This window comes from Maylandia zebra, linkage group LG5, assembly GCF_041146795.1.
Source record: "Maylandia zebra isolate NMK-2024a linkage group LG5, Mzebra_GT3a, whole genome shotgun sequence".
Taxonomy (NCBI): domain Eukaryota; kingdom Metazoa; phylum Chordata; class Actinopteri; order Cichliformes; family Cichlidae; genus Maylandia; species Maylandia zebra.
In genome coordinates this window covers 16386996-16403331 of record NC_135171.1, presented here as the reverse complement: position 1 = coordinate 16403331, position 16336 = coordinate 16386996, and positions in this window count along the sequence as shown.

Sequence of the window (16336 nt, the reverse complement as noted above, 5' to 3'; positions counted from 1 at the left end):
TTAAGACCTGCGGGCCCCACAGGGAAGAACACAGTTTAGAGTAACACGCTTACTAATGAGTTTGATTGTAAAAAATGAACGGTACTAGACTTTGGGCACTTTTTTCAGTGATGGAGTATCAGAATTTAGGGCTAACATTTAAATACGATAACTTTTGATTGATGATTATCAGACAGCAATATCGGCTTAATTTCACCGTAGCCTACTTCTGGAACTGTTTAGTGAGTTTGACTTTTATTTTTAAGTACTTTTGATTGTTCTTTAAAAAAAAATCAATACTGAAGAATTCCAACATGGGCCTATGTGTATCATTATCATTATTATTATTATTAGTTTATAATATTATAAACTATAATTCGTTTATAATAAGTATAATCATATATATATATATATATATATATATATATATATATATATATATATATATATATATATATATATATATATATATATATACACACACACACTGACAATTACTGATACATACGCCTTGGGGCAGATAGCCTCTCTGTGTCTCACACCATGACCTCCGCATGACTTTAAAATCACACTGATAGCACGGCGCTATCAGTGACCGTCCATGGCGTTCATCGCTCTGTAAAACTTAGATAAAACTGCGGCTTTTTAAATTTACAGCGTTTCATCGTTCAGTCAAAGACATCTCAATTACCCGAGGTACTGGTGTGAAATTGAATTATCGCCCCTTTATTTCTTTCACGCCATTAAACAGGAAGCATACTAAAAATCATTTGCAAATCACTGGCCTGGGTAATATGATATCTATATGGATTGATTAACTAATGGCAAATCGTGGGATTTGTTTTGATAAGTCCGTCATTTGGGTTTTTCAAACGCCGAGCCTCTTGTTGATTAGAAAGTGAATAGAGTCTTAAATGAAATGCTTAATAAGCGCATAACAAGCAGTAGTTTAAGCAACAAATCGTTCCTGTCCGGAAATGAAGAAAAAAAAAACCTTTATAATGAAGTAAATGATGTAGAGCATTTAAACACTGTCACCCTTAATTCACAACGCTCAAAACAAACTGATTTATTATTATTATTATTATTATTATTATTATTATTATTATTATTATTATTATTATTATTATTACACTTTTTATTATAATAATACTAGAATATAAATACAGTAATTGTTTTTGTAATTTATTTTTGGTAACCACACATGATCTTTAGTAATCTTTTTACACTATTTTAAATAAACAAATTGTCTCACTGTGATCATTATCTAATCACTCGTTTCACTTACTCCTGTTTTTGTTTTAATGGCACTTATTATTATCTCCTCTGTGGACATCATCACTAATTTGCTCCTCCAACACATATCACATCACAATCATTTTCAATTTTCATCAAGATAAGGAAGAAAAGTGGTCATAGTTATTTGTTTTGAAAATTAATTCTGTGGGAACTGACATGAGATACAAATCAGTTTTGAAATGCAATCATGGGATTTAGACAGTGGTGTGTGTGGCTCGGCCTTTTTAAAAATATCACTGCAAAAATCTCTGCCTTGTCCTTCCAGTGACACCACGTACATAAACCAATGCTCACAAAAACCTTAAGCCCATCATTTTGGGTTGTTCTCTGCCGCTTTATAGAGCTGACCAAAGAAAAGCAAACCTAAACAAATAAAGGAGGGGGCAGAAGCAGGGGGTTTGTCTGGGAAGTTGTGCTGTAGATGGCGAGCCGCTGTGTGCCCTGTCTTTCAGATCACAGCGTAGCAGACTTGGCTCCATCCTAATCTCACAAGTCTCAACAGTCTGAAACTCAAGTTTATCCAGAGGGGGTTGAGCCTCTCGGAGCTCCCCATCACCATCACATCTAACCCACCCCAGCCTTCCGCTTGCCTCCACCCAGAGGAACACACTGTCAGTGACCCTTTACTGACTCTGGCTGCCTAATCCTTTAAATTTGGGCAAAGCCTGAAATGATGAGGAGTTTGGCTTTTTTATATACAGGTGATGTCCTTTGCCTCTGACTTCTCCTGTGGCCGGCAGGCTCAAATTAAAGAACAAAAGACACAACAGATCCGTGTGTTGTAGCGGGGAGCAAAAAGACCATGTGAGCTGCAGGAATGAAGGAGGATGTTTTACAAATTCAGCTAATATGGACCCGAGGGAGGAAAAAGAATGGACAAATCAGAAGTTTTAGGCAGACTTGTTCACACTGAACACACTATAAGGTCACAAGCAAGCAAAAGGATGAAGGACACTTAGAAAAGTACAAGAGTGCGGTCTGATTGGTTGGAAATATTTGAATAAACTATACAAGACAGTTTAATATAGTATGTTCAAGTTGTTGTTGAGATGTTGAACTTCAGCAGTGTTTTAAAGCCACCAAAATCACACTGAAGATTTAAGATTAAGTTGCTTTTTTTACAGTAAAATACTGAATAACTGACACCAGCAATACACAGTAAATCCCTCCTAAAGGTCTTAAAGATGGCTCATCCTGTTCAATTATTGTAGCATAACTGCAAACATTGTGTGATTTTTTAAAAATTACAGATCAAGGATATTAAGAGTTTTCTTTTTTTAATGTTTGGAAATTGAGCTCTGAAAGGATTTTTTTAAAAAGGTGTTTATAAAAAAAAGACATCTCCACCAGAGCACCACCATTGCCTCTGCCTTTCTGTCTGTTTTATGATGTCAAACCATGTTAGCTTTCTAAATAAGGTTGTCACATACTCCATGATGCCCCTGGAGTCACAGCTTCTCAGTGAGTGCGCTCATTCGAGCGGCAGCGCTTGCACCCACCTCCTTCCACAGGCCCACCCCTCTCCTATGGGAGACATATTTAATTTAATCAAGGCCTGTCAACACATTGATTTTGGCACTTTCAATTATGGCCCAGCCATTTACGGGCTTCATGGGCTGTGGATCTACTGATCTGTGATGAGGGGGGCCCTATCAGTGCAGGACCACATGGACGAGGAGCCTCTTTGTCTTCCTTATGGCCCTGCGCTGTCTGCAGGAGACACTGACACATGGCTGGTGCTTCGGTTTCACTCCCCTCCTGCTACCCATAATTAATCCCTCATTAGACAGGTCTTTATTGTTTAATTTGTGCCTTTCCTAATCAAATTGGGCAGATTAATTGCTACAGAATTTAGAAACGGTGGTGAAAAATCACCGCTTTTAATTGCCTTCAGGTTTTATGACGCCCAAGGCTCTTTTACTGAGCCATCACTGGACACGGGAGAAATATCTCACATTCTAAAGAATGTTCTCTGCACCAGCTTTTGAGTGATGATGCATTACTGGGTTGCTTTTTTTTTTTTCAGAAAGCACAGCTACTTAGCTGAAGCTCATTAAAATGTTTCTCTGAGATATATTTTCCCTTGCAGTCCTAATTGCAAAAGTCAACCTTACAAATTCTTGTGTTTATTTATGGTCTTGGCCTTTTATTTGTGTTCTTTTTGGACTTTATAGGCAGGGTTGTGTATTTGTGTGTGTGTGTGTGTGTGTGGGTGGGGTCTAAGAAAACAAGAGTAAGTTTAGGTTTCCAAAGAGGTCTAGGTGTGCGTGAAAGTGACACAGCATATGTGAGCATATGTAAGAAAATGCTTTTAATCATTAAATAATCTTTTCTGTTGGATGTATTGAAGGGCTCTGGGATTATTAGTGCCTCTCATATTGTTTGAGTGCAGTGGAGAAAAGTGAGTTGGATGAATGGTGTTAGGTGTGACAATAAAAATTGTAACAAGCTATTTGCTTGACACATTTTTACAGCATATATTTAAGTGGTGAATAAAACGCCAGTAGCTTCTAACACTTAATAAAGAAATGCTTTTGCACGCTTTGCACGGGCACCTTGTAAATGCAGTTCTAAGCCATATTTAAGTGAAAACAGAAATGAATATTGCAGTCACTCTGTAAGGGTAAAGGTTCACACAGCTCAGTGAAGAAGTAAAGGTCAACCTTTGTTCGCAGTGCCGAAAGAAACTTTGTGATCATTGCGAATTAGGTAAATACAATAAATAAAATAATAATTTTTAAAAAATCTGTAATGATCATAATAAATTATTACTACCCCAAAATACAACAACAAACCAGACAGTTTCAGGCCCTCCTTTAACAGTTTTGGAAAAAATATTAATGGTTTGCAGAAATATTTTAAATGTGCATATGCAGTAATCATGATTGTACTTCACACAAAAAATAACTGCTGATTATAGCTTTACTGCAATGATGATGTGTGCACAAAGCACAACAAAATTATTAAAAAATAATACATAACCTACAATCTTTTGTTGCAAGTGCAACATACCTGTAAACCTTTGCATAGACTCTGATATCTGTGTGCAAATGTGTGAAAAAAAGAGCTGTCCTGGCTGGTTGTGCGTGTGTGTGTATGCAAAGCATCATGTTTCAATGACATCATTTAATGAGAGCACTGATGTCAAAAGTAAGGTAATTGCGTCGGCTGTCGTGTCACCATACACCTTGGCAATTATAGCGTCACTCAGCGATTATGGATCATTATCTTTTTAAATGGCGAGCAGTCCAAACAATGGACTTGCACAAACCGATCTACTAATTGCTAGCAGATATAAGTAGGCATGTGGAGCCATATATATATATATATATATATATATATATATATATATATATATATATATATATATAGCAGTGAAATTATTAAATTTCACTGCTGTTCTGCATAGGCCTGAACCCCCTCAGTGAGATCATTAACAAGACTGGCTACGGATACCGACTACGGAACGGAGCAGTTGTCAGCCACCTCCTGTACATGGATGACATCAAGCTGTATGCCAAGAGTGAACGAGACATCGATTCACTGATCCACACTACCAGGCTATACAGCAATGACATTGGAATGTCGTTCGGACTGGAGAAGTGTAGTCGGATGGTAACAAAGAGAGGGAAGGTAGTCAGAACTGAGGGGATTGAACTACCAGAAGGCAACATTGCAGACATAGAGGACAGTTACAAGTACTTGGGGATCCCACAGGCGAATGGGAACCATGAAGAGGCCGCTAGAAAAGCTGCAACCACCAAGTACCTGCAGAGGGTCAGGCAAGTCCTGAGGAGTCAGCTGAATGGTAAGAACAAGATCCGGGCCATCAACACGTACGCCCTGCCCGTGATCAGGTACCCTGCTGGGGTAATAGGCTGGCCAAAGGAGGAGATAGAAGCCACTGACATAAAGACAAGAAAGCTCCTTACCATGCATGGAGGGTTTCACCCCAAGTCCAGCACCCTGAGGCTGTACGCTAAGCGGAAGGAAGGGGGCCGGGGACTGGTGAGTGTCAGCACCACAGTCCAGGATGAGACAACGAACATCCAAGAATACATTGGGAAGATGGCCCCAACTGACCGAGTGCTCAGTGAATACCTCAGGCAGCAGAAACCCAAGAAAGAGGAGGGAGACGAGGAACCATCATGGAAGGACAGAGCCCTGCACGGTATGTACCACCGGCAGATAGAGGAGGTGGCTGATATCCAGAAATCCTACCAGTGGCTGGACAAAGCTGGACTGAAAGACAGCACAGAGGCACTAATCATGGCAGCACAAGAACAAGCTCTGAGCACAAGATCCATAGAGGCTGGGGTCTATCACACCAGGCAAGACCCCAGGTGCAGGCTGTGTAAAGATGCCCCAGAGACAATCCAGCACATAACAGCAGGGTGCAAGATGCTAGCGGGCAAGGCAAACATGGAACGCCATAACCAAGTGGCCGGCATAGTGTACAGGAACATCTGTGCGGAGTATAACCTGGAAGTCCCGAGGTCAAAATGGGAGATGCCCCCAAGGGTGGTGGAGAATGACCGAGCTAAGATCCTGTGGGACTTCCAGATACAGACGGACAAAATGGTGGTGGCTAACCAACCGGACATAGTGGTGGTAGACAAACAGAAGAAGACGGCCGTAGTGATCGATGTAGCGGTTCCGAATGACAGCAATATCAGGAAGAAGGAACACGAGAAGCTGGAGAAATACCAAGGGCTCAGAGAAGAGCTCGAGAGGATGTGGAGGGTGAAGGTAACGGTGGTCCCCGTGGTAATCGGAGCACTAGGTGCGGTGACTCCCAAGATAGGCGAGTGGCTCCAGCAGATCCCGGGAACAACATCGGAGATCTCTGTCCAGAAGAGCGCAGTCCTGGGAACAGCTAAGATACTGCGCAGGACCCTCAAGCTCCCAGGCCTCTGGTAGAGGACCCGAGCTTGAAGGATAAACCGCCCGCAGGGGCGTGCTGGGTGTTTTTATATATATATATATATATATATATATATATATATATATATATATATATGGGTGTTTTTATATATATATATATATATATAAAAACACCCATATATATATATATATATATATATGGGTGTTTTTATATATATATATATATATATAAAAACACCCATATATATATATATATATATATGGGTGTTTTTATATATATATATATATATATATAAAAACACCCATATATATATATATATATATATATATATATATGGGTGTTTTTATATATATATATATATATATATATATATATATATATATATATATATATATATATATATATATATATATATATATATATATAAAAACACCCAGCACGCCCCTGCGGGCGGTTTATCCTTCAAGCTCGGGTCCTCTACCAGAGGCCTGGGAGCTTGAGGGTCCTGCGCAGTATCACTGCGCTCTTCTGGACAGAGATCTCCGATGTTGTTCCCGGGATCTGCTATATATATATATATATATATATATATATATATATATATATATATATATATATATATATATATATATATATATATATATATGTATATATATATATATATATACACATCTATATATATATTCAGCTTCTGTTGAGTGTATGCAAATTATGAGGTTGAGTTGTACAAATGTAATTATTAAATTTCACTTGATGGACAGATGAGCACAGCGAGAAGTACATGTGTGGTATTTAGTGATGGATCACTTCTTCACTGTTAAATACAGTGAAGAAGGACAGAGCTGAATGGTCTTGTGGGAAAATGAGCCATTTACCATTCGCCAGAGGTTACTGAGCCATTTTTTACAAAAAAAGAAGAAAGAAAAAAAGAAAAAGAAAAGGTGGAAAAGTTGGAGAAAACTCCAAGGTGAGTCATTAAATCCATTAAGACAGCAGTGATCTACTAACAAAGGAATTTGTTTTGACTGTAATATTATTTATTAATTTTCACTTTGTTCCACGTGTGCAGATGAAGTGTTTTCCTCATGGATTAGCTGGTGCTGTCCACAATTGTTTTGCCCTCACTAACCCCTTTTGCCCTCTCTGCACCAGTTGAGACCTTATAAGGCAGCGTAGATTCCTCTGGCTTGTATGCTTCATATTATCTTCACATCCCCCTTATTCAATATCTCTGATGATTATCTCTGGTGAAGCTGAGGCCCACGACCGTGCAGGAGCCTCGGCCCTTTTATGCACAACTGGATCACGGTTCGTTCTTTTTGTGTGTCATACTGTAACAGTTGTGTAACTGGTTTTGTTTCCAACAGATGGTTGTCCACTGTTGCTGTGAAACATTACAGACTCTGAAGTGATTGTTTGGAAACAGATTTAGTTCAATTTATTGTATTTTTCTTTCAGCAAGTGCAGATGTTTTACAGGAAGACATGTTTTCAAGATTAAGACTGTTGATGACAATGAAAATCATTTATATGTTAACTGCTTTTAGTCCAGTATCATAGAAAGCAGCTCACGTGGCCTTGAGTTCATTTTAATAGGTGTTAGCAAGCACAAGTGCTCTGACCCAGAAAATTTATTGGATTAAGTCTGCTCTCTTCTCTCTAATTTCCCTTCTATTTGTTATACCAGTGGTTACTGACAATCTAATACTACAGACAAATTGAGCAAAAGCGTACACAAAAAAAAAAAAAGTTTGTATTTCCCTTACCTTAACCATCTCCTAAATCCACCCAAATGTTTTTGTGCACAGAAATATCAGCGATTCAGTGACTTTACAAATAGCTGTTGGGTCAGAAAATGCATGTGTCATCTGTTTCTAGTTCTAGCTAATTAGCACTACAGCTCATCTGTGGAGGATGCTATAAATGTTCACTTCCTGTCATGCTACAAAAGCAGTTGTGGGCATAGACTGTATATAAGCAATGGCTGGAACTACAGACCCCAACAGGAAATCATGTATCTCTCAGCTCCCTTGCTCTATGTTCTCAGTAAACAGTTTTCGAAAGGGGGCATGAGCTCAGTTGCTAATTTTAACTTATGCTAAAAAAAAAAGAGTGGGTGATATCACGGTGACTATGTCCATCATTCATACGGTCTTTGGTACAGGTAAAACAATTTGGTGAAGGTTGGCAAAAAGAAAATGGTTAATGAAATTGTTCACAGCAAAGATTATGGATTTATTTGACTGTTTTCATTTACAGAGAGATCAGATTATAATGTACCGTTTTTTTGGCACAACGAGACAAGAAAAAGTAGGCATCTATACAGCTGGTAACTCTAAAAGTAACCAAATAAAACCAAAAACACTCAGTTTGGATAAATAGCACTGGAAACATGCTTGATTAATTTTGGCCTACTTTTAACAAAACTCTGATCTGGTTGAGTCAATGTGGACAGCACGGGCATAGTGGACCCTTCATTAACTACAGATCCATAAAAATCTAAATACTAAATGTATTTAAACCAAATATATACTCCAGAAGAAGTCCTGTTATGAAAATCTTAAGGATTACGCAAACACAAACTTGACGTATGAATGGAGGCTCATTATGAGCTGAGGTTCCACAGCTAATTATATCTGTGCTGGGCTGTGATGGTGAGGTTAGCTACTTGCTGTGTGGCGGAGCCACAGAGGCTGCACAAACATCTTCTCAGAGGCCTCGGCTCCTTGTTTAATGAAACATTGCAGGGGCCTCTGTGAATGCACACAGAGAGGCACGGCACAATCTGACGGACAGTGTCACCGAGGCCATGCCAATTATGTTTTCAGCAAAAGCCCACCAACCCCTTCCCTTTTCATCCCGGCCCCCATCCCACACCTCGTGCTCCCTGCTGAGACATAGAATAACAGGACAGAGATATGATTACTAATCTGCCCCCACACACACACACACACACCAGACACTGAACACTCAAAATGATGGGATTTGTTTGTTCAGTCATCAAGAAGTGTTTCAAACTGAAGGAGAGGTCAGGAGGGAGGATGGCATAATGAGAGTTTGCAGCTTCAGATGTTTGTTTTTGTTCTGATTGGATTGCGTGAGGCTTGATGTGTCTTTGAGTGCTCGCTGGTTTCATCTTGGGTGTAGCAATCTACTTTTAATGGCAGCAATTTGTTGGGTCTACCAGGACTGGTGTCATGGACTGTACACTGCATCACAAAGAGACGCTTAGTTTTGAACAAAGTAGCACATTAACCGTGTTTTGCCAGCTTTGTGGTAAACTCTAGGTCACGTCTCCTCTCTCGTGAGCCTTTGTGTGCGATTGTTCTCCCTTTCTCCGGTTGCGATTTTCTGCTCCGAGGTGCCTCTGCCGCTCTTTTCACATGTATGAGGAGGTGATTAAGTACTCTTCTTATGGGTTCATTCAAATTTTCTGGCAAAGATGTTTCATCCACCTGACAAAGAGGGATGGATATTTCATTTGTCAAATTCTGTAATTGTGTGGGAGTCAGTCATCACATATGTAACTGAAGAGAGAGCAAGGGGCAGGGGAATAGAAGAGGAATTACGTACAGAGAGTGCTCTTTGAGGGTGATTTAGCTCCTGGTTTCAATGTGAATATGATCAGAAGAATAGGTACCACTGCCTATTGTCTTGTGGAAAAAGATTTGTCTCTTTGTCACCAAGAGCCCCACTCTCTCTGAAATCATTAACTCTGCTTTCACGACGCATTTGCACCTTCATAAAAATGATTCAAAAAATTAAATGTGTGTTTTATTCATTTGCTCTATTGATCTGTCGTACAGTTGAATTTAAGTATTTTGACACTAATGTATTATTGTTCTTCAAGCTGTTTGCTTCAGCACATTCAATCATGTATGTCCTTAGATCCATTTTCTTCCGCTTCAGTTCAGTGTGGTGGCGGGTCTGGAGCCTATCACAGCTGCTAGTAGACATATTTATGATGTAGCTAATTTAAAACACAGTATTCACACTGCGAGGGCTAAAAAGTTATTAAACACATGTCTAAACACTGAAATGAATGGGCAGCTATGTGTCATCTAACAAGTTAATGTCATTTAATAAGTGCATATTTGTCTCAGAGTTAAGGGTTTATCAGAGCAACCTGGGACCATTTAGCTCTGAATGTTTGGGTGTATCTACTTATTAAATGATCAAATAAACACATCAGAACAATTAGATTTCATTTTTGAGCCTACATGATCTTTACCTGCGTATGACATCTTCTTCTGGCTGAATAAATGAAAAAGTTTTGCATGGATAAAGAAGATTTACACAAAAGTGCACAGTTACACATTAAAGGTTTGCAGCTGAACGTCGAACTGTTTGTGGGCGGAAAATGTTGAAAGAGATCTAGGCTTTATGTGAAGCCCGAGTTTACAGGTGAGGGGTTAATCTGCAAGTTTTTCTCCGACATTTGAGAGAGAGACAGTCATACAAAGTCACAGAAAAGTGGTTTAATCTCAGTGGTATCAAGTACATTAGTGAGAAATGAGAGCATCTGTTCTTTGATGTGGTAGACTGTTCTGTTTGATGATGGCATTGCACTTTCAAATGGAAATAAATGTCTGTACTGCACAACATTTGGAACGTGTGTGTTGATGTCTGTAATTTGTAAAAACACAACACTGGTACTATAATGTAAGTTAACAAATTCTAAGCATGACCAAGCATTTTCCCGGCAGATTTAATAAACAAATAAATAAAATGAAATAAAAAAGCTCACAATCTGGCCTCAACAACTATTTCCTGTGCCATCCTCTATAGCAAAATGTACCATATTCACGATGAAAGTAAGCTTATACCTTCAAATTTCTGTCTTTTCTCTGGTTTAGTGCAGCAGGGGAGCCACTCAGTGGGGGATAAACTTACATGATTATACAGACAAAAAGGCCTGTAAATGAACAGCGCAAAGGCTCAGAGTATAAGATACGGCCATGTCTTTATTTCTGCGTAACAGGATTAGCAAGCCCATGAAAGGCACACAAAGTGGCCGGATTATGGGCAGTGTCAGTTCACTTTGAGGAGTTCCTAAATCTAGGCGAGGAAGCTCAGCTCTGCCCTAGAGCTGAGATCACCCCAGCCCTTACGGTGTGGCTTGTGTAACACGAATGCCTCCTTGACTCCTCCGCCCCCTGCAGTACACACTTCATTAGGCATAAGAAACACAATTAAAATCAGTTAAAGAAAGACCACTGACTGCTCGACTGTTGCTTAATAGGCTTAAGAGGCTAAAATAAATCTAATTGCATGTTATTGGTTGGAAGTTAATCCCCCATGGCTTGACACTGGGGTGAGTTTTGGCAGATTTGTGCTATGTGGTTCTGCACCAGCTAAAGATTGGCTCAATGAGAGGAGCTTTCATGGTTACAAAACCAAAGGAGTGCACTTGACTCCTGACAGGGGCTGAAAACCACTAAAAAGCTTGCTAAGTGGTCTCAAGTCGTGTCGAGTGCGCGAGTGTGAGTCCACACACAAGTGAAACAATGATGGCAGGATCATGGTGCCAAGTGATATAAGGTTTCAGTTTCTTGTGCATTTTCATTTGCAGAGAGAGGATTATGAAAGTTTGCAGGCGCAGGAACTAAGAGGCAGCGTCATGGATTCGTTGTTTCATTACACAGTTTTGCAAGATATTACGTGGAATTAATATGCAATTACTCCGTCTGCCAGAGACACCTGAGCTGATTTCAAAGCGCCACATTAAATGAACCAAAGCAAAATCAAACACTTAACTCGCTGTTTGGTTTCTGGAATTGTTTCCAGTCGTGTAACAATCCTGCAAACAGATTGTATTTTTCTCCAGTCCCACCATAATTGGAACCTCACTTTTGCCCTTTTGTACATATTATTAAGTTGTTAAAGCTATCAAGTCAGAGGTTGGGCATTTAACCGGATAGCCACACGCATTGTTAAACCTTTTTTTTTTTTTGTTATTTCAACTAGACAAGATTTGCCCTCTCAAGGTTTTTCCTTATGCATACAATACCTTTCATCTGTGCATATGGTCATGAATGTGCTGGTGCATGATGGCTAAATAGCTTATGGTGTAAATAGGAGCCAGGCAACTGAGCTCCAAAGTGGATGGAAACAGTTTTCTATCTTATTTACTTTGGAACGAACAGGAAAACCACCTATTTACTTCCAAGCCCTTCTTCTCTAGAAGGTTTAAGTCTGCCTTTAATTTAGTAAGCAATTCGACAACTCACTTTTCACAATAAGTACTAATGGTTCTCCCTTGGATGGCAGCCTGTGGGGTGTAAGATTAATTACATTGTGATGGCCTCCTTTGCTGCACGCAAATGCCAAACAGACAAGTCAGCCAACCTCAGATGACACAGATTCAGCTCAAAGCACAATGGCCTTTCCTTGTTGCATCTGCTGTTTATGTGCCACTGGTGGCCACTGTAACGCCCAACCAAGCCTAACGGTAACTTTTAAACAGTAAACCAAGTAGTGGTTTGCGGTCACTTCTAGTATGGCTTAAGCTTAGTGTGCAGAGACATGAAACTGACTAATCAGAGCCTTAAAAGAAACAGTCGAAGGTTATGTGATGGATCAAGTAAAAAAAATTGGACAAACTCAGCAAACAAAATATACATTTTTGAGCTTGGCGCAAATGCTACTCATGCCACAGACATTTGAATAAAGAGATGGTACTCGACCCTATTAAGTGACAAATCTATTTCAACATAAATCAGCTTATGTTATGACGAATTTAAGGTCTGCAGAAAGTGGCGTAGCTACAGTTTGTATAGTCACTACCAATCACTGTAGATGGCATCTGACGACTCTCTGCCTCCCCTCACAAACATGCAGATACCAATAGGTGCTTATCACGTGGAATGGCAGTTGCCAGTCAATAATTAGCACAATCCATTATGTTATTTTGAAGAAAAGAATCTCTTTGAAAGTAACTTTGAGCCTTTGATCACAGCCTGATCACCTGTTTACTTATCTGGCTTGAGGCGTCTGTTTAGCGTTAGGTGCTTCTGCCTTCACGTGGCCGAGCACAGTGCAGAATGGTAAAAGGAAAAAAAGTAAAACATCGAGACGACTTTAGGGAATCCTCCAAATGTTGATGAATCCTGCAAAGCACATCAGAATATTCCTCAATACTCTAACACAGGTTTAACGCTGCTTGTAAAACACAAGGCAAATTGTGAACATACAGCAATCTGCTTAAAAACCTGGTAATAGAAAATAAATTTCATAAACACCGGTGCCAGCAGAGATTTATTTTTTTACCCTTTTAATTATGTAGGTGGAAGGAAGTTTCGTATTCTTCTACTCAATAAACTATATTAAGCTCTTTTTTAAATGTATTTGTTTGTAGAAGAAAATAGAAGCATAAAGAGTTCTATTATTGGTGCATTTTTAAAATACTGAAAATATAATGTTGATCTTTGTAGGAGTCCCACATTATCTCTGTTATTAAAAAAAATTCCCCATTGGCTTTAATACACTGACATACTTTAAGATCAAAATCTGCAAGCTAAGCAGTAATAAGTGTTATCATTGGATTAGCTGGCTCATAAGTTTGCTTTCCGCTTTCATAGGTCTGGAAAAAAAAGTCCTTTCACACACAATTTAACCTCAAGTTCATATCCTTATGCATTACACCAGTTATGTCAATATCTGGTTATATGCAGCATTAAAACTTTTACATAATGGAAAAATCTGAATCTACAATTGTTAAAAATAAAGTTATAGCATGAAATTATGTGAAAGGTTATTTACATATCCTAAAGGTTAACTGTGGCAGGCAGGTTAATAAAATGTGACAATTTCATAAAGATCAATTAAAAAAATCGACACTATAATTCATATTCTACTTATTTAGCAGTCGAAGATTGTTGACCTGCACAAGCCTGGAATGGGGTTCAAGACCACCCGCAAGAACCTTGGTGAGAAGGTGGTCAAGGACCGAGTTTTGGTAAAATGAGCATAAAATGAGCCTCAATTGCCTTTGGTCTGCGGTTATGAGAAAGGTGGTGGATCAGCCCAGAACTGCACAGGAGGAGCTTGTTAGTGGCAGCTGAAGGCAGCTGGGACCACAGTCACCAAGAACACCATTGGTAACCAGGGATGGGAATCGAAGGTTTCGTCTGCTTGTCTACCAGTCCTGCTTATTGGTTTCACATCTACTTGCGAGATTTCAGTTTGTGTGTTGGAGGTGAAAAACTATCAGCATAATCTACAGCATGATATGGTCAGTACCTTTATTTTTATAGCACAAATAGACAAGAGTGCAAGGACAAAGAGAAAACTGCATCTATGACAGAAAGAGATGCATTAACACAACTTCAGCTCTTTGCAAGCATCTACACAGATGACATGCTAATGCTAAACTAACCAAGAACCCAGAGTGAAGGCTGAGTGAATGCAGCCCGGCAGCCCACCATAAACCGCAAAAGATAACAAACTGACGAGCAGTCAGGCTTCAGCGTATCTGTTCATGTTTCTACAGTAGAATCACTGTGGCGATCGCTTCAAAGTCTCTCTGCGCTGGTTTTCATCTTTGCTTTATGTTGCTGGCTTTGTGTTCATGTCCTCAGTAGGATAGGCATTTGTGTTGGTGTGCTTGGCTGTAGCCTTAGGTTTATATTGTTAAATAGTAACTATGAGACAGTGTGTTTCAGCAACGTTTCAGAGTAATAAGAAAGTAATTTAATGAGTAGTATGAATAGTTACTTTCTCCTTTTAAGAAAAGTTAAATAGTTAAAAATATCCCTACAATAGACTGAAATATTGCAGTCCCCAAAAGCCCCACCTGTTCAAGAAGTCACATATACAGGCCTGTCAAGTTTGCCAGCAGACATCTAAATGATTGAGAGAAGGTTTGGGAGAAAGCGCTGTGGTCAGATGAAACCAAAATTGAGTGTTTTGGCATCAGCCTGTCATGAGAAATGCTGGGTATGACCCAAAGAACAACATACCCACAGTCAAAGCACAGAGGTGGAAACATTATGCTGTGGAGCTGTTTTCTGTTAAGGGTGCAGGACGACTTCACCACATTGGGGGGCCAATGGATGGAGACACATGCTGTAAAATACTGGATGAGAACCACCTTCCTTCAGAAAACTGATGATGAGTTATGGATGGGTCTTCCAGCATGGCAGTGACCTAAAACATAGGAATGGCTGAAAAAGAAGCATATTAAGGTCATGGAGCGGCCTAGCCAGTCTCCAGAATTCAGGCCCATAGAAAATCTGTGGATTTTCTGAAGCTTTAAGTTGCCAAGCAGCAATCAAGAAAATTAAAGGGTTTAGAGAGTTTCTGCAGAGAAGCCGATCAAAATCCCTCCTGAGATGTGTGCAAACTTTGTGACAAACTACAAGAAACATCGCACTGCTGTGCTCACTAACAAGGTCTTCCAAGTACCAAGTCATGCGTTGTTTGGGCATCAAATACATATTTCACTCAGTGGCATGCAAATCAATGAATAACTTTCTTTTTCTGGATTATTGGTTGATATTCTATCACTTTCCATTAAAATGAAACCACCATAAAAAAAATCCGACAATGTTAATTTCTTAATTTAGCAGCAGATCGAGTAATTATTTCTGTATGCATGTGCAATAGTTCAACAGTAGCTCAAGAACTCATTTGATAGATTATTGAAAGAAGGAAGAGAAAAGACAGCTGTGCTTCCTGCATATCCATATGAAGCCCCAAATTAAATCAACCTTTCACCGTTTCACTCAACAAGTGTTTGGATTTGCCTTTTACATCTCAGAAATAATTTTCTTCTTTTTTCCCCACTCTCTCTCTCTCTCTCTGTTTCTTTTCCTCGCTCTGTCTTCTTTCAAAAGAATAAGTGGAAACAAGAATATTATCACAAGTAGTCAAGCGAGTAACAGCAGCCACGTTTTTTGAACTATAATGATTACAGTGCCTTGGCTTGAAAATGGTTTGCAGTAAAAGGAAAAGTGGGGGAGGAGGGAGGTAAATGCCAAGGGAGGGATTTTTACATGTGTGTAAAATATACACATGCATGTAAATATATCACTTTATGTATTTATCATTCTAGGGAGAAACAGGACTACAGAGACCAGGGGGAGTAACAGAACGGAGCGGAGTGAGAGAGAGCAGGAACCTCTTCTGGTATCTAAATGATTACAATGAGACCCTTTCAAGCCGTAGCGGCCAT